General features: G+C 39.7%; 1 protein-coding gene and 1 non-coding gene across 4 annotated transcripts in view; one reads left to right on the forward strand and one right to left on the reverse strand.

Annotated features, from left to right (window-relative positions):
- The window catches only part of Kank1 (KN motif and ankyrin repeat domains 1), a 180,767-nt gene that overhangs the window by 55,100 nt on the left and 102,307 nt on the right, over window positions 1-23,360 (forward strand). The gene's annotated exons all lie outside the window — the stretch shown is intronic.
- LOC111757524 (small nucleolar RNA SNORA2/SNORA34 family) lies at window positions 784-921 on the reverse strand. The gene has a single exon (XR_002791851.1). It is a non-coding gene; the product is annotated as a small nucleolar RNA SNORA2/SNORA34 family (small nucleolar RNA).

Genomic DNA, 23,360 nt, shown 5'->3' on the forward strand with positions numbered 1-23,360 from the left:
GGGTTAACCTTGGACCATGGCCCTATAAGATCCCAAGGAGCGGAATAGCTCACATAGAAGGGACAAAAGCATTCTACATGTACCATTAGCATATTTTTTAAAATTTTTATTTTAAAGGGGGTAAAATTAAACAACAAAATAGGACATAAGAAAGCAATGTAGGAGATATAAGTTTCAAAGCTAGATGACCTGAAATCTTCACTATCATATTGTCTCTTTTTTTCTTCCAAATAGTTGTCCATGTCTTCGCATACAGAGAATTCATACAAAACTGTATAAAACTGATCCGAACAGAATGAGGAAGACATTTTAGGTCTTCAAAATCAGACAATAGGGAAGTCACTAATGGCTGTGGTAGAGTCTCTTGTTCTCTTCAAAATAGCTGTCCATACTTTCATGTATATGACATTCAACAAAACAATACAGGCTAAAGTAACACCATTAATTAGAATAAAGCAAAAAAGGGATAAAAGTATTTACCTTCAAAGAGATGGTAGAAGGAAATCCCGTATTTGTTAATTGCCTATGGTCAGCCTCTCAAGGGATGTCCACATCACTGGCTCCCACTTGCTGAATGGGTGGTGGTGGTGGTGTGATGTTTGATTCTTAGCCCATGTGCCGGTAGGCTCACAGCTACGGGGTAGGGGTGGGAGTTTGCTTGGTTTCCCAGCACTCCAGGTCCCAGCATGGTGTGGATCCCAGTAAACACCTGTAGCTCCCATCCTAGGCCACCAGAGCCTGCTATGATCACAGCCGCTCACGGGGGACGGAGGGGTTACTTCAAGCTGTTTCTTTCTAATGAATTGACCATTTCACTGCCCAAATTCTGAAACGGCCAACAGACTATAGAAAGACATCTCTTTAGGCTCCTTGCTTGAAACCAACAGGGTCAGGAAGCTGCCGGCCTTGATTCAGGGCCAGCTATTAGCATATTGCTGCGGGTTTATTCATCACCCTGTACTCTGAGGGAGTAAACCTAGATTTAGACCTAAAAAACCGCAAGCCACACAGTGAGTGAAAGGGAGTCGTGGACTTCGGTTAATTCCATAGTGAGCGTGTGCAGTGAGGCCCTGGCTGTGGCACCTGCTGCGTCCAGTGACCTAAGTCTTTGTCAGGCAAACCCCTTCCACAGCAGTAATGATGCTTGAGATTGGATGATCTTGGCAAAATGCTAACGTGGTGCAAAAGCCTTCTGCTTAATCTCTGGCTTGAAAGCCTGTATTCTAAATTCTAAGCCCTTCTATCCACTGACAACAGCCAATCCCTTTGAAGTAAGAAAAACATAGGTTATAAAGTATTAACCCTGGTTCCCTCATTTGTTACTTACTTAGGTGCCTATTTAAATTAGGAATAAATCTTAGTCCACAAACCAGGAATCTGGGAACTATTGAAGTTTTCTCAATTGATTTAACTTTGACTTTGAGCTTTTCCAATGTAGTAGAAATGTTCACCTTGATGGTTTTTCAGCTGCTTTCCCATTCATTCCACACTCTGGGGGTTGTGGTCAGGCTGCAGATCAGGCTGCAGACCTTATGGCATGTGCTGTTATCTGAAGCCACTGATTCCTGTCCTCTCTGGGGCACCTGTAGGCTGAGAGGGTGATACTGCCTCGTCATACTCGGAGTCCAGGCCCAGCAGCCAGCCTTTCTCTTAGGACCCCTGCACACGGACAGCAGATACGGCCTCTACTGCCTGAGTCCCCCACTGTCTTCCAAGAGTCTCCTAGTCTCGGGGGATACTGCTTTCTACTCCAACCTTTTTTCCCCAAGAAAACCCTACCAAAACTAGCCTGAAGCAGAAACAGCAGCAGCTGCTTCTCTCAGGAGTGAGGAAAGTTCGGATAGAAAGGCGGACTGTATTAGAAAGCCTACTGCCCAGAGTCAGGGCCTGTCCTGGTGCTGCTGCGGCCTGGCATGTGGTGGGCTCTGCTTCTCTGTGATCATCTGGCTGTCATCTCCCTTGGTGGCTGCCAACTGAGGCGTCAGCAACATCTCCTCATACCCTGTGATTTGCAGGGGGTTTGTACCTGCTCCAGACTGGCAGGGTGTGAGACATTTTAATGGTTTTCCAAAGCCGGTTTGGAAACCTGTTTATTCCTCCAGGGAAGCCTTCACATTCCTAACCATTGTGTATAAATCTTCAGTGAATCAGTAAAATACATATATTTCATGTTTCTGGCAATGATTAATTTAGTGCTATTAATATTTTTTCATAGAAACTCATCTCCTAAGCTCACACACACTGGCACTTTTTGCCCTCAGAATCTGCAGTGACAAGAGTACTGTGAGCTCCCAACAAGTATCAGCTGTCTTTCTCTTGCCATTGGTTCAGACGCTGTCTTGCTGCCGCACAGCTGATATGTTAAAAAAATAAAAATAAAAAAAACTGTGGGGGGAAGCTAATTAGGAGTACTTAAAAGGGATCCATATAAGAGATGGCAAAGCCTATACGCATTCATCAAAATACCCTGGGCAACTAGCATATTAGAGAGGTCCTGTGAATACTTTTTCATCTAGAGTTTCAGTACAGGTTATACATGAAATATTTATAGAGTGCAGTGTTTTTCCTGTGACAAAAGCGTGGTCTCAGGTATGTGTTGTTACTATGGAAGGTCCTAATGTATAAGCAGCTGAAGTACCTTCAAGGGTATTTGAAAGAAAGTAAGGCATTGGGTTGAGTTTACAGTGTTTGATAAAGTAGCTGTGGTTCTAGCCAAAAATATTTACCTTATCATCAGAGTGGTTGATAATAAAGTATGTATCACAGAAGAAGGAAAAGAGAATTTACTTAAAAGAATGTATGGTGTAGAAGATAGTAACTTGTTTGGTGCAGTGGAGAAACTGGAGTAGTCTTTGGAAGCGTGTCTAAGAAAGAATGTAAAACACACCTGAGGATCGAACTCATGACCTTGCACTTGCCTGGCAGGTGCTTAAGCCACTGAGCTAAATCCCTGGCCCCAAGGGAATAAAGCTTTTTAAGGTCAACATGGAGCTCATTTATTTTTTTGTCTTTTTTTTTTTTTTTATCAGTACCAGGGATCAAACTCACGACCACACACTTGCAAGGCAGGTGCTTGTGCCACTAAGCTAAATCCTGAGCCCAATACAGCTTATTTTTTAAAAATAAAAAACTAATTATCATTTTACTATTGGATTCCTATTACAGTTTGTCTGTAAAAGAGGAATGATAATACCTGCTTAATAGGCTTATCACACGGACTAAAAGAATATGGTACCTTATTGCTTACTGTGTAGCAGTGATGTTTGCATGTATGTATGTATGTGTGTATGTGACTATCTACTCATGACTTACCTATATTTTCTTCAGTCTTCAAAGTGAACCAATGAAATTGTGATGTTCCCATTTTGGAGATAAAAATAAGCTGGGAAAACTGTTTGCAGTAATATGATAAATACATAATATACTGTACTACTGTCCTTACAGAAGGATACCTCAGTATTCATATGATAAGGATCCTTTCTGGAACAGGGTCAAATTTGTTTTGTCCTTTAGAACCAAAAGTTCCCGACTAATACACAGCTTTTCCCCCATTATCAGGGTACTGAGCTAACTGTGTTGATATAATAAGGTATTACAAATCAGTAAGATTTATACACTAGTAGAAAAACAGATATGAACAAGAAGTATTTAAAAAGCTGGTGCTCAATCTCAAACATGTTAATTTTAAAATTTTTTTCATAGAATACAATATTAAAAAAATAAATGATACTCCCCAGCTCAGAGGGGTTGTAGAAGAGTGGATTTTGTCTTCTGCTCGTTGGTCATACATTCTGCAAAGCAAATTAAATACCTTATATTTCCCATACTGTTAGCCTGTAACTTTATCCCAGGCAAATACTTAATAATAGATAGAAGAGCTCCATCTCAGCATTATTTATATTAAACATTGGAAGTGACTTTGGTGCTTCAAAGAGATATATTAAATGAATTACAAGGCAGTCATTAATAATGAAGGTGCAGAAGACTATTAAATGACACAGTATTTCTTCCAAAAGTGCTGGATCATGAAAGAACTGAAAGTTTGCAGAGGATTTTATATTTAATACAAGAAACAACTATCCCAAGGGTATGGATGGAAGTAGATGCTGGGTTTAGAAATACAAAACCAGAGAACTTTATAGACTTGATAGTGTTCTGTAAGGAGGAATAGAAATGGCAAATGTAGTGTGATCTGTAAGACACAAGATCTCATTGATTTTGGTTTTGGCTGTGGGGATTGACTAGAGCCTTCACACTGAGCCACATTTCCAACTCATTTTTTAAATTTTAACTTTGAGACAGAATGTCACTAAATTGCCTGGGCTGGGCTTGAAGTTGCAATCTTCCTGCTTCCAGTTTCCCAGGCTGCAGGAAATCTAGGCATGCAGGACCATACCAAACTTCATCATTTTTATTCTGCAACAGCCTTAGGGATCAAGATGATCCCTACTTTCTAACATAATGAGAGTGAGTTTTGAGAATGGCTGGGGGAGGATTTATGTCTAGGGTGTCTAACTTCAGAGCCCAAAGAGGATGGAGAAACTGCGATTAGTTGTTCATTGTACAGTCAAGAAAACGGAGTCCCAGTACCACAGGTTCTAGAATGAAAGCAGTGGCTCTGCAGCAAGAGGCCAGCTGGAGAATGAGAAAGTGTAACTAGGTGGGGTATAGCCAAGAGTTGCGGTAAAAGAGGCAGTGCCAGAGTGAGAAAGGAGCAGGACGTTCATGGAAAGGGTGTGGTGGGCAGTGATGGAGAAGGATGTCTTAAAAACAGCTTCAAGGTTTTATTAATCCCAGGAATTTCCACTCACAGTGCTTATGATGGAGTGGCCTGAGTCTGAGTCTGAAGATAACAAAATGAAAAATTTGGGTGGTATACACGAGTCGATGGAGGTATATATTAGCAAAAACAGATGAGGAGAGAAGTTTAGGGCTGAAAGTGAAGGGTAGTGGAGGGGCAGCTCTTTTCTCTGAGATAACGGTGACTGGTGTTTGCAGTATCCTCAGTTCTTTTTGTTCGAGCTCGACCTTGTCACCCCGACAGGAAAGTGGCACAGCTACACTTTGATTTCTGAAATGCATAGCTGTCTCTCATAACTGATTCCTCTCTCCCGTGGGTCTCAAGCCTGGAAAGGAGTATTGTTCCATCACATTTCCCTCAGCGAGATTCTTTTTTCTTTCAGAATGATTGTCACCAGACTGGATGAACTGCTGAACAAAACAATTGAATTGCTTCCATCTTACCCACACTATAAGAAATTGTCCACAGAGTTGAAATATTTATTGCAGTAACATCTGGCTTTATATAATTAAAGTGAAATGTACCTTTTATCTTATAGCTATCATGAAGTTGTCATGTTTCTGTCCTTTTACTTTGCTTTTGAGAGGCATCAATCTATTCTCTTCCCCTAACCTTTATGTTCTAATAATCCTTTCAGAGTGAACTTAATCTGGAAAATGTACAAGAGTGCAGAAAAAGACTTTTATAGGATGAAATATGAGCAGCCTGTTTGACTGTGCAGAATAAAAGTGAAATATATTACTCTTCAGATTAAATCAGTAAGAATACTCCATTTCCCTAAACACAGTATGCATACTAGAAAATCTTAGTAGGTCAAAAATACTATTATTAAGTCTTCTTTTAAAAAATGGAGGTGTTTAAATATTCATATATTGCTGGATTTGAGTAATGAAAATCTAAGCAACAGAGAATTTAAAAGGAAAAAACTTGTTATTCCACTTAAGAGACTTTTAAAATTCCATAGCATTTTCTGGTCTTTGTAGTGTTTGTGTTCATTTATAAGATTTTTCCAAATATGTAACATTTATCATAGGCTTCACCTGTGTCAGACTCTGGAAATACGCTAATTTATTCTCACGACTCTGTGAGGTTGATATGTTCATCTCCTTTTGTGTGTAAGAAATTAAATGACTTGGCCATGCTTACGTAGATAGTAAAGCTCATTAACTTGAACCAGATACTAAAGTCTATACTAGTGATGTACACTTAACAAAATGCTTATTCTTTTTCTCTGCATCATTTTTTTTTATCAGTACTGGGGATCAAACTCACGACCGCCTGCTTGCAAGGCAGGTACTTATGCCGCTGAGCTAAATCCCCAGCCCTGCATCATCATTTTATGTCGATTAGAAATGGTTTCTCTGCCCCAGGGTTCCCCCACCACTGAGCCACAGACCAGTATTGGTCTATGGGCTGTTAGAAACTGGGGTACACAGCAAGAGATAAGCGGTGGATGAATGAGCTAAGCTTCATCTGTCTTTACAGCTTTCCCCATTGCTCACATTACCATCTGAGCTCTGCCTCATGTCAGGCCAGTGGTGGCATTAGACGCTCATGAGCACACAAACCCTACTGTAAACTGCACATGTGAGGGATCTAGAGTTACATGTTCCAGAGAATCTAGTGCCTGATGATGTGAGCTGGAGCTGAGAAGGTGATGGCTAGCTGGGGAACAGCTGCAGGTACAGATAGCATCACCAGAGAGGTTTGACTGCACCGTAGCTTTAGTAATTAATTATTTGTGGACTCATAACAAAATCCTATCCGTGAGTGGCAAGTGACAGTAAGGCTGTATCTGGTAGCAACTTTTAAGTCCAAAGCTGACGCTTCTTTTAGTCCTCATATGGCCCACCCATTGTTTTATTTACCACTTCCATCTTGGCTCTTTCCTGCCCTGGTCACTTGTCGTCTGAGTTCATTTTGATGAGCCGATATCCTCACCTAAGACCAAATGAGCAAAAATGAGATGTCACTGGAGAACTGTATTGAAAAGGGAAAAGACCCTCAAAATCATCACCCTACCCCCCACTCATGGAAAAATATCTTCCACAAAACAAAAATGGCTGTGGACCACTGGTCCATCTTACCTCTTTTTGTTGTATTTACACCTTATTACTCTTTTGATGTTAAAAATAGCATTGCATGAGCACTCTTCACAGACATTCATGATTCCTTAGGACTTACTGCTTCCACAAGCAGCATTAATGGGTCACTTGGAATGTAGTCCTCAAGTTTTAACACTCTCCACTAATTGCTTTCTCAAAAGATTGTGCCAGTGTGTACTCTCAGCCGCAGTCTATACCAGCGCCTGCTGACTGTCGGCCATTTGAATATGGTGTTTGTTTTTAGAAGATTCCAAGGATTATTGGTAGGGCTTCTACTTTCTTGTGCCTCTAATATTCATGAGTTCCTGTCTTTTCTCTCTTTGTATAGAGCCCACTTTGTCAGTGAAGGAACGGTGGCATAAGTGTGTAAGACATGGAGTTGGATAGGGATGGCTGGGTTCAAATCATGGCTGTGCTGCACTGCCTGATTTTCCTCATCAACAAAATGGAAATGTTTAACAGTAAAACCTCTTGTAAAGTACAACAGAATGGTGCGTGGTTCTTGGTACTGCTGAATAATTGTTGGTCTTTCAGAAATCAACAGCTTACAGTGAGAAAAACCAGAGGTTACACTTTCTTTTAATGAAATATGATTACTCCTGTAAGTAATTCACCATAGAAAGTAAGATGCTGGCGTAGTAGTAGTGTTAGTGTTAACACTGACCAACCTGATGATCACAAATAACCTTCCCTGCTCTGGTTGATACAGGGGTCAAGACTGATGAAGAGGAAATAATGATGGGGATAACAAGAACATCACGGGCTTTATGGCTTTCCCACGCACATCGCGCTTGATGCTCATCACACACCTGTGAGAGTGGTGGAATAGATATTATTAATCTGGTTTTAGAGGGGGAAATTGGCTTGGAAGATTAAGTTCCTTGCTCACTTAAGGTTAAGAAAATGGTCAGCGGCAGAGCTGGGCTTCAGCTGGGCCAGATTCTGCCCCAAGCATTTAATTTGTGCTGGTTTATTAATTCTTACAACTCGGTGAGGTTGATATGTTCATCTCCATTTGTGGGTAAGAAATTAAATGACTTGGCCCTCCCTGCGTAGTCAGTAAGCCCATCCACTTGAACCAGCTACTAAAGCCTATACCAGTGATGCACACCTAACAAAATGCTTTTCCTTTTCTCTACCTCATCATTTTATGTAGGTTTGCAAGGTCCTTGAAGTGTATAATCCTGCCACTTTCAAATCACCCTTAAGGAGAGTTTTGTATCTGTGCCTAAATAAGATATTTTAAAAAGCAAAAATGCAGTTGGCTTTTTTCAGTTAACAAAGTATAAATACCTCTTCACATCAATAGTTGCTGATCTGTAATTTTTTTTTTTTTTTTGTACCAGAAGTTGAACTCCTGACCTCACGCTTGCCAGGCAGGCACTTATGCTGCTGAGCTAAATCCCCAGCCCTGGTCTGCAACTATTAAACTACTAAACTATTAAAGATGGTTAAAGATTTTACTTCAGGAACACAGAGCACTTACCAAAAATCTCTTTGGGCTTGCATGTTAATGCATATCTTTCTGTGTTTTTGAGACTACTCCTAAGTGTTTTCCTTATAATAGGAAAGAAGTTTTAATGTACATTACCTACAAGATGGGACCTGTTTATAATCCATCAAGTCATATGCAAGAGGTCTTTTCCCGTGCCTTTCTTAACATTAGATACTAGAATTTTTTTTTTATTTTAAAAGCCAAAATATTTACCTAGTTCTATGAACAGATGAAAATTTTATCATTTGTATTGCTTCGTTTATACATTTTCTATTCATACCTTTTATTCATTTCTCTAGTGGGACATTTATTTTTGTTATTTTTAAGAGTGTTTTTACTTTTTAAATTCCCTTTAAATTGTTTTTATTATAAAAATGTTAGGGAGTTGTGAGCATGAATCATATATTTTGAATATTTGTAAGTACTTAATTTTAGGTTGTCAGATTTCTATAATTTCCATGGAGACTAGGAAGGAAGGACTGTGGTGGTGTCTGCACCCTGCTCTGCTTTCACGCAGGAGAGAAATCGCTTTCAGGCGTGGTCACATCCACTCCAACCCCGCCCGAGCCTGGCAGGCACCCACCATGGCTGGGATGGCAGCTTGGTCTGGCTGTGCCTGCTCTCAGCCCTCCCCTTGGCCCTCATGCTCCACCCTGTTTAACCCCGTGGCATCCTCAGTCCAGTGACAGGCCGGCCTCTTTCCTGCCCCCTGGAAGTCTGCAGGTGCCATCCCTTTGCTTGAAAGAGGCGCACACATAACCACATGTACACACACACACAGGTGCTCAGCTGCATTTCTTGTAGCTAATAATTCTTAGGAGAGTCCTGGGCTCAGGACTTCAGAGTGAGCTGCTTGGGATCACCTGGCTTCCCCTCAGCTCTGCCCTTCAGCTGTCACTTTACCTCCTCCCCGCTTGTAAAAGCAATGGCAGCGTCATACTGGTACCTGTCTCAGAATGTTTGGGAAGATTAAGTAGATTAATTTGTGCAAAGCTCTTGGAAAATTACTCTGCACAGAAGGGCACATCCGTGCTTAAATGTTGCCATTCATCATTTTTCAGGTTTCAGCCTAAACTTCACAGCAGAGAATCCCCTCAGGTAACACTGCTTGTTCCCTGAAGTGTTATCTAACTCATAAGCTTGTCTTTCCCTCTTCAAACACTTCTCAATATGCAGTCTTTGTTATTCACTTACTTCTTCCCAGTGTTTGCCTGAACTCTAAGAACTCCACAGGAGGAGAGGTTCTCCATGGCGAGGTTGCTAGCGTTGGCGTGTAGTGTTTGTAGGAGGAATAAGCAAATAACAATGTCCCAGCCACAAGACTGCATAGAACTTTATTCACTCATTCATCCATTTTTCAGTCTTACAGTTTGAACCCAGGGGTGCTCTACTACTGAAGTACATGCCCACGTTGTTTTATTAGACAGGATCTCGTTAAGTTGTGCAGTCTGTCCTCTCAGGATCCTCCCTAGAAGCTGGGATTGCTGGTTTGTGCTGCTGCACCCAGCTACCTACATTTTCTTATCACAGTTTATTTTTCACATATTTAAATATTTGATCTGTATGAAACTTGTCTTGAGATATGATCTGATATAAGCATCAAAATTAATTTTTTTCCCAAATGAGCAGTCAATTACAGCTTCTATAATTGTTTTAAATGAGCACCAACTCAAGGTACATCCTCAGGGACTCTCTAGTATTGATTATTGTTTCCTCTGTTTGGTTTTCCTTTCCCTGGGGAGTTGTCTGTGGAAAGTGTTGAAGTGTTTGGGCCAGATTCCTCGGGTGTGCTGGCCTGGTGCCAGGATGATGATCCCGGGCTCATCCCTCTGGGCCAAGCTTCTGAGAGGAAGGAAAACATGATGTTATGCCTTAGGGACGACTACCATTAGCTCAGTATCTAATGCTTCGGAACCTGCTGGATATTTTAGATAATCTCGTTTTAGGTAATTTCTGCCTTCTATTTTAAAAAGTCATTAAAACCAAGAAACTTCAACATTCCTAACACAACTGCAGGACTGCTTCTAAATTGCCTCTTACCTCTAGATGTGCAACAGAATCACTTTTTAAAAATCTGAATACATAGTGACTGTGTATTCAGATTGTTTGGTTTGAAAAATATCAGTCACTATTCTTTTCCATATTTTAACTCTTTTAAAATGAAAGTTATAGACTAATACATGCCCATTGTCATAAATAATAAAGCATATATGTAGAAAATCAGACTTGCATTCCATCTTCTGATCACTGTCTTGGTTTTCTGAATAATAATACCATAAACTCATTTTCTTATGTACTTCAGTAGGCAACTTTAAAGCACTTGAAGCCTTTGCTTTCTGGCTGGCAGCATCCTAGAGAAATTGCCAGTTGATGTTTTCCAGGGACTTTAAAACATCACACTCTGCTTAGTTCTGGACACTGCGGATGGCAGAAGGTTGCAAGGGCTTGGGCATGTTACAGAATGGGATGATAAAGGGATAAATGGGAACTCAGATGGAAAGCCTCTGAGCTGGAGAGGAGTGACTTTTCCTGAATTTGTAAGAGTGAACATTTAAGGGGCTGGAGGTTTAGCTCAGCGGCATAAGCGCCTGCCTTGCAAGCAGGCAGTCGTGAGTTCGATTCCTGGTACCAATAAAAAGGAAAAAAGACAAAGAAAAAAAAAAAAAGAGTGAACATTTAGCTACAGTGTTTTACTGGGTTATGAAAAGTAGTTTGGTTTCTTGGGAGATGGGTTAATAATGGAGCACTGTCGAGTTATAAAATGTTTCATAACTTTGTGTCTAGTGTTTTCTGATGCTTTTCCTGACCCCGTGTAAATGGAAGATAAGTTAGGGGTGAGTGATAGTAGAAGAAAAGGTGATTCCTGACCATGCCCTTCACACTGGCTCTGGGAAGTATGCACCTGATTGCCCTGGGCACTGATCTATGGCACTGCAGCCCAGAGAACTGTAAAGTTGGCTGTAAGTGATGGGGGTGGTGGACTTTGCAGAATTGCACTTGTTGGGGTTTTTCACAGTGCCCGGCTTATTACACTAGAGAGGGGAGTTTCATTGCCTAAGGGGACAATTTATGGCGATGGGCTTATCTCCTTGTTCTAGCTCTTTATGTTTTTCTGCCTTTTAATAAAATGTGGGATCCCAAAGCAATTAAATAGTAGTGTAGTTTTCAGGCAGGAGGTGGAGAAAAGCTAAGTAGGGGAGAGGGCTAACATGATTGACAGAGGCTGGCTGAAGATTTACATTCGGAATAACTCGTTCTTCAAAACTTTGTTCATTTTCTAGTGGGAGTTATGGGGTAAATCACTGGGCAGGAGAATGGATGATTAAAAATGTAGGAGTTATGATTTCTTTTTGACTTTGTAAATCCCACCTTGCCAAGGATTAAAGTCAGCCAAAAACCCTCTGAAATCTTAAATTGTTAATAAGCTTGAGACTTTGTATTTTGCAAAACAGCTTACGGTACAGTGGAGTTCATGAGTTGTTTTTTTTAAGGTCCCTAAACTCAAACCCATAACTATCCATAATTATTTTTTAATGCTCAAAAATACTGAATGGGGTTTCAGTGTTAATTTTCTGGAACTTTTAAAGTTAGTGTTAGTATTTATTATTATTATTATTATTATTTTGGTGCTAGAGATCAAACTCAGGACCTCGTACACACTCAGTAGCACTCTACCACTGAATTATGTTATCAGCCCAAGTAATTCTCAATAGTAACACTTAAAATGAAGAAAATGTTTTTTAAAAACTGCACATAAAATTCATGTTTCTTGTTCCTTATCCTTCATCCCTCTAGCTTGTAAATTATAATCTCTTGATATGATCATTTTGTATTGATGACCTATTCTAGTCAAATGTAAGGAAGAGATAAAGATGTCATTCTTACTACAAAAAATTTTTTGATTTTAAGAAATTGAATGTCTGCCTTTTGAGTTGAAGTTATCTTGTTTGTTTCCTAATAATCACATTGAAATGATCTGAACAAAACACTGAAATTAAAGTTTGATGGTTGGTACTGGTTGAAAAATAGATTAGTTCAGTTAATTCAGATGACCCAAAAAGTAAGTGGCTAGAAGGACAGTGTTTTTCTGATGGGGAGACTCAGTGCCTTTGCAGGTGTACCCTGGCCCTCAGCTTCATTAGTAGAACAAGAATCCCAGGAGTAAACTGCAGAGTGACCCCCTACCCTCCCTCCCATTTAGGATATGTTTCTAGTTAGGGTGCTCATAAGAGGAGTTAGGGTGAGAGGGCAGGAAATGTTGACTTCTAGAGCTTGGTAGAAGGGCAACATACGTCTTCTGTAGCAGACCACTAAATATTTCCAAGTTCCTACCCAGGGTCCACTGTACTGACTCTGGAAGCACCATGGTTCAGTTTCCTCACCCACAAAGGAAGGCACAGGACCTCTGTGTTCACCTCTGTAGATGAGATTTGGATAGAGAGAGGCTGAAGGTAGCCAGACATCTCTCCCCATACACTGGACTAGGCTTGCTTTCTCAGACAGTGGATCATTTCGTTGGCCTGGGACCAGTGAGTATTTACAGTCCTCTTCCTGGCAATCGCCCTTCATCCAAAGTGTTCATAGAGAGGGAACTGGATATACATGGCTGTCCGTCCACCCTGATACCACCTTCCCACTATTCCACGGTATAGTAATGACAGCGAATTAGTGTTCGTTCTTACTTATCCATTATATTTTATTTTATTTTTGTTTGTTCATGTTTGCTGTACATAATGATCACATCCATTGTAGGTGCTGCGTGCATTGTTTTTAAATTTTTACTTATTTTAGGTAAGGTGCAGTTTGTCTAACCTAAGAATCAACAACTTGAACATTAGCAGTTCGGTGACATTTAGTATTGTTCAGCTGCCTCCTCTAGTTTGAAAAGATTTTCATCACCGTACAGGAAAAGTCTGCATCCATTAAGCAGTGACCCCCATATTCCCTTTTTTCTCCCTAGCAATCGTAAATCTGCTTTTGGTCTCTGTGAGTGTAGCAGTTGTGGATGTTTTGTATAAATGGTATCAACAGTATGTGACCTTTTGTGTCGGGCTGCCTTTACTTAGTATGTTTTCAAAGTTTATCCATGCCGTGACATGTACCAGTCATGTTTTGAGTGGAATAATACTTCAATATATGGTTATACCATAACTTGTTTATCCATTGACCTGTGTGATGTGCCTTTGGGTTTTCCCCCTCACCTTTTGACATTGATGATTCAGGAGTGTTGAAGTACTTGAGTGCCGGTTTTCAGTTTCTTCTGGTTTGAATTTAGAGGTGTGCCTGGCCGTGAGGCATTTTTCATAGCAGCTAAACCCTTTTCATTCCAACCCGCAACACATGGGTTTCCAGCCTCTGTGTATCCGTGCCCAAAAATCATTATAATCATCTTTGTAGCTGTTAGTATTTCTTTTCTTTTCTTTTATATTATTTTATTTTAATTTTTGGTAACAGGGATCGAACTCCCAGACCTTGCACTTACCAAGCAAGAGCTTGAGCCACTGAGTTAAATCTCTGGACTTTTTAGCATTTTATTTGTGGTTTTGATTTATATTTCCTTAGTGATTCATGGTATTGTTCCTCTTTTCACGTGCTCATTGGCTCTTTCTTTCTTTTTTTTTTTTTGTGGTGCTGGAGACTGAACCTCTGGCCTTAGGCAAGCAAGGCAGGAACACTGAGCCTTCCAGCATCCCGGACCCTTCTTAGCCATTCCTCTATTTTCCCTGGAGAAATGTCTATTCAAATCCTTTGCCCATTTTCCAGTGGGATTATCTATTTATTGTTCAGTTGTAATCATTTCTAATGCATTCTGGACACTATCCCCTTATCAGATATGCAGTGTACAAATACCATCTCCCATTTTAAAAAGTTTGCTTTTTTGCTTTTGTGATAAGGTCCTATTATGTACAGAAGTTTTTTATTTTGATGAAGCCCAAGTGGTCTGTATTTTTCATTGCTTATAATTTTTGTGTTATATCTAAGAATTCATTGCCTAATCAGAATTTGTGAAGATTTGCCTTTGTGTTTTCAGCCAAGAGTTTTGTGCTTTTAGCTCTTGTATTTAGTAATTCATTTTAAATTAATTTTCCTGTGGTATGGGAAACGTGCCCAACTTCATTCTTTTGCATATGTGTGTCAAGCTTTTCACCATTTGTTGAGGAAACTATTCATCTTCTTTAAATGATCTTTGTGGTTTTATTAAAAATAAATTGACCATATAAATAAGAGATTTTGAATTGTCTTATTTATTTTCTTTTCCTCATGAGACTGGGTCTTGTTCTGTAATTCAGGTTGGATTTAACTCACTATGTAGCCCAGGCTATCCTCAAACTCATGGTAATCCTCCTGCCTCAGCCTCCCAAGTACTGGGATCACAAGAGCATACCACCACACATGGCTTCTATTAAGTTTTGAAATCAGGAAGTACGACTACTCATATTTAATTAAAGTTTTTCAGTGTTGTTTTGCCTGTTTGGATCCCATGTGGTTTCATATCAGTTACAGAATCGGCTTTTCTAGTTCTACCGAAAGGGTGTTGAATTTTGACTAGCGTGCATTGAATGCCTATGATCTGGGCATTGTCCTCGTGTTCTAAACTGTGCCCATGGAAAGTCTCTCCATCTGTCTAGGTCTTAATTTCTAGCCACAGTGTTTTATAGTTTTTGGTGTTCAAGACTTTCATCTCTATTAAATTTTATATTTAGTAGTAAAATTGTTTTCTTGATTTTCTTTTTTGGCTTGTTCAATCTGGTAAATAGAAAAATAACTATGATTTTTTCTTAATTTTAAAACCTAATTTGGGGGACTGTGGAGCATGCCTAGCATGTACAAGTTCCTAGGTTTAAGTCTTAGCACCATAGACAAGCACAGTAACAACAATTATAAGAACAACTCTTATTTCTATTGGTTATTTTAAAAATCACAATAAGAATCCCACTGTCCCTCCAGATGTTCTTTAGAGTGACCCTTTTTATGTTTGACATGTATTTCCTTCCAGATATTTTATGTGCATACATATATGCACAAAAAATAATTTTTCCTGTCAGTATAATTATAATACATTTGGTCTGCATTTTCAAGTTATTTATTTTGGTTATAGGTTTTGCATATTTTTCTACATTAGCACCTTATTATTTTTTTTTTTTAATCGGTATCGGCGATCCAAACTCATGACCACACGCTTGCAAGGAAGGGGCTTATGCCGCTGAGCTAAATCCTCAGCCCCAGCACCTTATTTTTCTTAAATGTTTCAGAGCAGCCTGCTGTGCAGGGATTTTAATGCTGTTGAAGGATGTTATGTTTAAGAATTAAGTATTTTCAGTTTTTTTCTACCAGAAACAGTGCAGTACCCATATTAATATATATAGGCACCTGTGTGAGTGTATCTTAACATAATAAGAATTGCTGAGGCAAAAAGTACTTCTTACCTTTTAAATATTTTTTCAAGGGGTTGGGAGTGTAGATCAGTAAAACAGCATTGCCTAGCTATGTGGGGCCCTACGTTCCATCCCCAGCACCCCACACACCGACACAAATCCACAAAAAATTTTAAACTCTTAAACTTTTGTGTGAAAATATACATAGCATAAAATTTATCATTTTAACCATTTTTAGTGTCAATTCAGTAGTGTTCTATCTGCCAGCAGTGCTGTGCAGCCAGTCTCAGAACCTTCTCATTTTGTAGAATGAAAGTGCTGTACTCATTAAACAATGCCTTAGTCCCCTCTCACCCTGGCAGGTGATCTGCTTTCTGTCCCTGTGATTTCGACTATTCTAGGTACCCATCTAAGGGCAGTCATTCAGCATTTACCTTTCTGTGATCAGCTTGTTTTACTCAGCAGAACATTCTCAGAATGCATCTATTTTGTAACGGTTCAGAATTTCCACCCTTTCTAGGCTAAATGTTTCATTGTAGTGCCTCTGTCTGGCCTTTGGATGCACAGTGAGAGCTCTCTCCTCTCCACCCTGTTTTGAAGGGTGACTGTTTACTTGTGGTTGTAGATGCTGCCACTGTTACCTAGGAACATCACACTGCGTAATTAAGCACTTAGAAAAGGGAGAAGAAGGGGTAACAGTTCTTAATCTCACATATAATGTGGTAACAAATACATATCTAAATAGAATGTAAATGGTGAACTCTTTTGGGGTATGCATCTGTGTCTGTGTGAGTTTGTCCTGTATGGTTCAGTGAGAAAACAGCTTCTAGCACATGTGTGCTTCTTGAGCTCTTCTGCCCCAGCTCACTCTGAATAAATCTTTCACTGTGCCTCCACTCTTTGCTGGCAGTCAGTCCTAAAAAACTTTGAGTTTTATGCAAAAAGTTGTTTTGCTCATTGACAGACTATAAACACCCTATGTTCTCTACTTTAGCACCATCCAAAAAAGACCAGGTTGGGAATTTGCTCACATGTTCTAAAGTTAAAGACTGTGTTGTCCAGGGATAACTGAAAAGCTCCCCTGCACGCAGAAGGCAGGTCGTGTTTGGATTTGGGGTGCACCACTGCGATGCTGTGTGTCTGAGTCTCAGATCTCATGCCTTTCTGTGCTTCTCTGTAATTAGTCAAGCAGATTGAGGCTTTTGTACAGTTCCCCGAGGAAAGAAAACCAGATGGATGTGAGGAGCAAGTGGAACTGTAGTTTCTTTCCTTTCCCATCAGTTTTTTAAAAATTTTTGTTTTGAAATGATCCTTTAAATACTTTAGAAAAAAGTTGCAGGGCCAGGGATTTAGCTCAGTCCCATAAGTGCCTGCCTGGCAGGCTGAAGGTTGTGAGTTCGATCCCTGGTTCAAAAAAAGAAAGGAAAAAAATTGCAAAGCTAGTCCAGTTTCAACATACCCTTACCAACTTCCCGTCTCATGTCTTATGTAGCCACTGTATAATAATCAAAATTAAAATTAAATTAGTACAGCACTTCTAATTGGGCAGCAGACTTGTTAGCGTTCTACCTTGTCTTCTACTAATTTAGTTTCCTTGGCCAGGGTCCATCCCGGATCCACATTGTGTGGAGGTTCTGACTCCTAAAGTGCCCGCAGTCTGTGACAGTTCTCGACCTTTGTCTTTCAGGATCTACACTTCTGAACAGTACCGGTCAGTTGTGTTGTAGGCTGACTCTTGGTTTAAGGTTGCCTGGTGTTTTATAATGTTTGCTTTGAGGTTTTTGAATTCTGGGAAGAATACCACTAAAGTGATAACATACCTTTTTACTACCTTGTAGCAAGAGTTATTTGATATCAGTTTTCTTACGAATGGTGATGGTAAACTCATCACTTGATTTGGGTCGTATTTTCTGAATTTCTGAAGTGAGTGTTGTTCTCTTTGTAATTAATAAATATTTTGGAGGAGCTACTTAGATGCTGCACAAGTGTTCTATTCTTCAAGCTTTTACCTGCAAGGTTTACTGTCCATTGATAGGTTTATTCCCTGCAATAATTACTACAGTTTTACAGATACTTTCTGAAGATTTGTCCAAATTGCCTTTATTCCTTATATTTGTTAATTGGAATTCTGTAAGGAGAGTGGTGTCTTCATTTTCATCCACCCATTAATTTAATCGTGTTAGTATGAACATGTAGGAAGCCTTTTATTCCTATGTTATTAGCATTTTGGTGCTCGGATTGTTCCAGCGTTGGCCATTGCATGCTCCTTCAGGCTGACTCTGATGTCCTTTGGACGTGTTCTGTCCTCTTGCATGCACTCTCTTGCTTTGTGGCATCTGCTGACCTTGAATTTTCTTTGCTCTATCCTTAGAATCAACCACTTCTCCAAGAAGGTCTGCATTCTTTTGTTAGACAGTGGTGTTTACAAACTGGTATCTGGGTGCTAGGTACACACACTGCAACTGTGTATCATCACTTTTATCTTTTGTCAACTTCAGTAAGTTCTTTTCCTGTGAGTATGAGTATATAGCAGCTCTGAAACTAGAACTTGACATTTGTAGTAGACAGTAGATGTTAACTCAGTTCAGTCACCCACTGATGGTGGCTTGTTAAAATTAGCACACAGGAGACTTGTAGACAAATGAATAGTTTTATTGTAAATGGGATAGATTAACCTTTCATGTGAAGGATGGTTTTAAATTAAAAGGCAAGTATAAGCATCCAAATATCTCTGATGTTACTGTACTAACCCTTCATTGGTTTTTGACTCGTTGTATTTTAAGGTAATGAGAATAACTTGATATTATACCTGTCTGTATAATTTTTTGTGCGAAACCATAGAGAAGATGTTGAAAATATTTTATTTATGAGCATTTAAGTCCTTTTCTGACCTAGTATACTTTCTTTTTCTTTTTTTTTTTTTTAGTATACTTTCTTTTGATTGATGGTTTTAATTCTTACAAAATCTTGCTTAGATGAGATGCCACTATGATTTTCCTTTGGAGTTTTTCAAATTTCTGCTTTTATACCTCAACTATGTATAACAGCAGTTTCTGAGAAGACGGAGCATGACGTCAGGGCACATTCATGTGATCAGTGAGACTGTAATAGTTACAGAGTGCATTCATCTGCAGTGACCATTGTTACCCTCGGCGTTCTGCTCCATTCCAAAACACTTTTTTGTGCTTTGCTCTCTGTTTCTTATGTATGGAGAAAGAATCTCTTGCTTTTTTTTTTTCTAGGATAAATCCAAAAGTGACTTTTTATCAGGCTTTAAAAGATGAATCTTTTAAAAAAAATTTCATTTTATCAGCACACTTTTGATGCGCATAATGATCACAATCATCATAAGGAGTGTACTACTATATCTTGATTCTTTTTCACCTTATTCCCCTCCCTTCTCTTCAACCCTTTTTCCTTTTTAAAGACTTTTTTTTTTTTTTAGCAATGTTCAAATGCTTGATATAATTTAATTTGAGATGGGACTCAGGGTGTCAGTGTGATTCAAATCCTGGCTGAAAAATAAAGCCTATGTCAAGTTGTTTGCAGTTCAAAAACACTGTTGGCTGACCACAAGTGTATAAATTGTCTTTGTCTCTGCAGCAAGAAGTGGTCTCTGGGCAAATGCTCTATCACTGAGCTACATTTCCAGCCCAACAAGAGATCCTGAAGAGCTTGCAGTAAGTCTGATAACTAATCATTTTGCCAGAAGAGTTTACTAATAGCAGTTTGTGTGATTTGCATCTAATTTAAAGGCTAGTATTGTAAGACTTCTTCTGCATGCTTGTAGATTCTATGTAAAGAGATATCACATCAATATTTTGTATTTCCTTACTTTGAACAGTTCCTACATTGACCATCTTCTTTACCTTTTCCTAGTTCTAGAACAGAAGAATATTCTACATAGGTCCTATTATTAATTAAAAGAATAAATACATTAAAGTTGTTCTTTTAAAAAAATCCTACATTAATTTGGTTTTGTTTTTAGTTTTGCTGTTTTTATTTATTTCCATGAAGTCACAGTCAGGGAAGAGGGAAAGTTATCAATGGTCTGGATTTCACTGAAGTTTTTGACCTTATAGAATCTTGAGTTAGCGCAACTGTTCATAAATCCATTACTAAGATGAAAGTTATGGCTGTTATTCAGAGCACCGCCAAGTAACTGTTCTGATTATTTTGGTTCTTTGCTCCATCTCTTTTCTGGAGACATGGTAAGTAATGATGATGATTCCAGTGATAGCCATTTATTGAATGGAAACTGTGTGCTAGGTATTATGTTGGGTGGTTTCCAAAACCATCTCATTCAGTCTTCATGGAAACTTTCTTATACTGGATATGAAGAAAGATAGTTACTTTTAGATGGTAAAGACATATTTTTGTTCTTTCCTTCTTCTTTGTGGTACTTGGGGCTGAATCTGGGACTTCACACGTGCTACACCTGAGCTGTACTGCTGAGCTGTGTAGCCCTTTCTTTTTCTTTCTTTCCATACTGGGTATTGAACTGGGCTTTGCACAAGCACCACCACATCCAACCCAAATGGTACCTTTTCTTGAAACTGAGTATATCTTCTCATTAGAGTTTTTATTTTCTCCCTGTAAGTTGAAACCTCAGGCTTTGGCCCAGTGGAGAATTAATGGCAGGGAAGGTGAAGCACCAAGCGTGACAGTATGTAGACTATGGGCAGGTATCAGTTCTGACTACCTGGAACTTTAGTGTGAGTGCCCCTCGCTTCACTCTGTTTCTAGTTAACACCTTACAGAATTTGAATTCAGGAAGCCCAACAGAATGGTGTAGTTGGGAGCTCACCTGGAGTTACAAAGCTGTAACTCCAGCATGCCACCCCTCCAGCTGTCCTTCTCAGGTCTCGATGGAGGACTGTGTAGGGCTCGTGATGAGATCTTCCTTTAGAAGGAAGAGGTTCTGAGAAGAGGAGAAGGGTAGATTTTCATTTGGCATATAATTAAAAACCTGTGTTACAGGTTCTACAAAAGTGGGGGTCGTAGGTGTTGGATTTAAACCACAAAAGGATTTTAGTCTGATAAATGATTTAGGACTTTAAGGAATTATCTAGTTCATATAGCCTGGAAGTTCTCTTCTTAGCCAAAGATATATAGCGATCATCAACACAGGAATCACAGATTACTTAAATATAAAAAGAAGCTATTTGGCTAATGGATTTAATATAAAAATTCCACATGACTTTCATGTTAGTAGTGCTTAGAATCTGAGCAGGAAAATGAATTGGCATTGTTTTGTACTTGCTGCGTAAATCTGTGAGGCTGGTAAGAAAACCACCCACTTACAACTTAACTTTCAGAGGAGCTTCTTGTCTTTGTACAAACAGGCCTGTTGGTAAAGAACAGTTCGTCCTGATCTGTGTTTTCTGTTGGTGTTGGAAAGTGTCTTCTTACCACGTGGTAGCTTAAATCGCATCTAGAAAGTACAATAAAGCAAGGAAGAGGTTGCTAGTATTCAATATGTGCTCTTTATAGACTTAAAAATGTGAGAAGGTTATGCCCATGGTGCAGTCGGTGGAGACCCCTGCAGTGGGTTCTAGTCTCCCAAATCTCCAGCTAGCTAACAATTTACTAGCCAACATAGAGGAGTGAGTGGGGTGCTTCATCTGGAGCAGTGAAGGAGCAGTGGTAGAACATACAAATTTAACATCATAAAGGAAACAAGCCAAGGCCCGTCCCCACCCCTGGGTGCTGATCTCATGGACCAAGAGGAAGGCGACTTCCGCATTCCACAAGGCAGGCAGGGCCAGGAGAGACTAGGACAGGCGCTATGTCAATTTACACTTTGTGGTCTCTAATGGTAGAACACACTGGACTGTGTTTCACTGAAGTTGAATAGACTGAGAAATGAGAGTTATCACTTTATCACTGGAGTTCTTTAGTTTAAGAACATTTTAATTTAGCGGCCCTGGTGCAGTGAGAAATTGAGGTGTTCCTAGAAGGAGAGAGAGTTCTGCACTTCTTGCTGAGTACAGGTACTGCAAAGAGAAGCCTCAGAAAATGTTCAGTGATAGATTGCAGAAAACATTGTCTCCCTGCATCCCTTTTGGGAATCATCCTTTCCTCTTTGATTTATGTGCATTCTAAGGCCTGGCCTAGTATTTTCACTCACTGAATCCACTGTGCCCTCAGCCCTAAGACAGGCTGCTTATGTGTCTGGTTTATGGCCTCAGATAGGGAACCTTTAAAACAGCTGTGGAATGTTTAGTAAAACCTCTTACAGTTGTTTTTGAGAATTTTTGTTTAAAATACAGTGTTACATTAGAGTAGCCAGGAAGATTTCCAGCCATTGGGAATGGTCATCATGGATGTTTTTGATTTCTGAGGTAGCAAGTACTCTGATCACATAATAAATGCAGGGCAATTGAAGATGTGTGTCATGTGATAATGTAAATGTAAAAATACTTTATGCTAATTCATGTGAATTCATTTATAAAACCCAAAATTGCCTTGTAAATGTGCATCCCGAAATCTTAAAATCGGGAGGCTCTCAAACTGTATGTTTTTCTACACAACATTATTTTGTCTAAATATTTAAAGGGCAGAAATCATATAAAGGTCCCTTTTTTTAAAGAATACAACTTTCGTTATTATTGATGTACCACATAATTCTTACAAGTGATCCCCTGGTGTTGGGTGTTTGATCGGTTCTACCTTTTCTCCATTGTAAATGTGAAGGGCAGATAGCACCATGTCTGCTGTGCCAGTTGACATCTGTGGTGCTTGTGCTGTGGACTGTGTCTGTGCTTGGTGCATGACACAAGATGAAGTGTGCAGGAGCTGGAGGACCCGGGGCTGTTTCTTGTCTGTTGTGAGGAAGGAAGGCTCTGTGGGAGGGTGGCAGTTGATTCTGGCTTGAAGATCTGGTTTTGTAGGAAGGGCAGACCTGGGAGTGCCGAGTCCAAGCAGTAGAAAGCACCCTTTCAGATCCTGACTTATACAGGATCTGTCTACTAAAGAGTCTTGATTTCATGAGCAAGTACCCTGTGTATGTGTATGTCCTAAGATGGTCTCAAAAAGAGTATGTACTGTAAGTGTAGAGGCTTACCTTTCCATATCTACCAGTTTTCTTCCCGAAGAACAGTGATTTGATATAAACCAATCTCACAGGGGTGCTGAATAACTAATTTCAAAGTGGTGAGAGGGAGGAGTTGAAGAAGGCCGTTTTCCATGCCTTGGGCAATGGGGAAACAAATAGCTCCAATGGAGAGTCTCTATGCCCGTTAGTGCGGTTGTGACTGGGCGTGGGCCTGGTGAGAGTGGTTCTGTCTTGGGTTGGGATAAGAGAGAAAATCGGTGAGGGTACCACCTCCTTCCTCCCCCTACACTAGATGGCATTCAATAGCAGTGCCAGGCTGGGGCCCACGTGTGTCTTCTTCTCAGGGTAGCTGGTAGTTAAACAAGCTCTGTTTCATGCTAAATTCTGGTTCTGTGTTTTAACAGTCAACCAATTGTATAAATGAATTCGGTGGTACCTCACTTCATGAATTTAGTTTGTCCTATGATGGCTATATTTGCGTTCCTGCAGGAAGGGTACCTGTGGTTGTGTTTATCATCCAACACAG

The sequence above is a fragment of the Cavia porcellus genome, unplaced genomic scaffold (genome assembly GCF_034190915.1).
Source record: "Cavia porcellus strain 051 isolate PalLab524CR breed Dunkin Hartley unplaced genomic scaffold, mCavPor4.1 scaffold_1, whole genome shotgun sequence".
Lineage (NCBI taxonomy): Eukaryota > Metazoa > Chordata > Mammalia > Rodentia > Caviidae > Cavia > Cavia porcellus.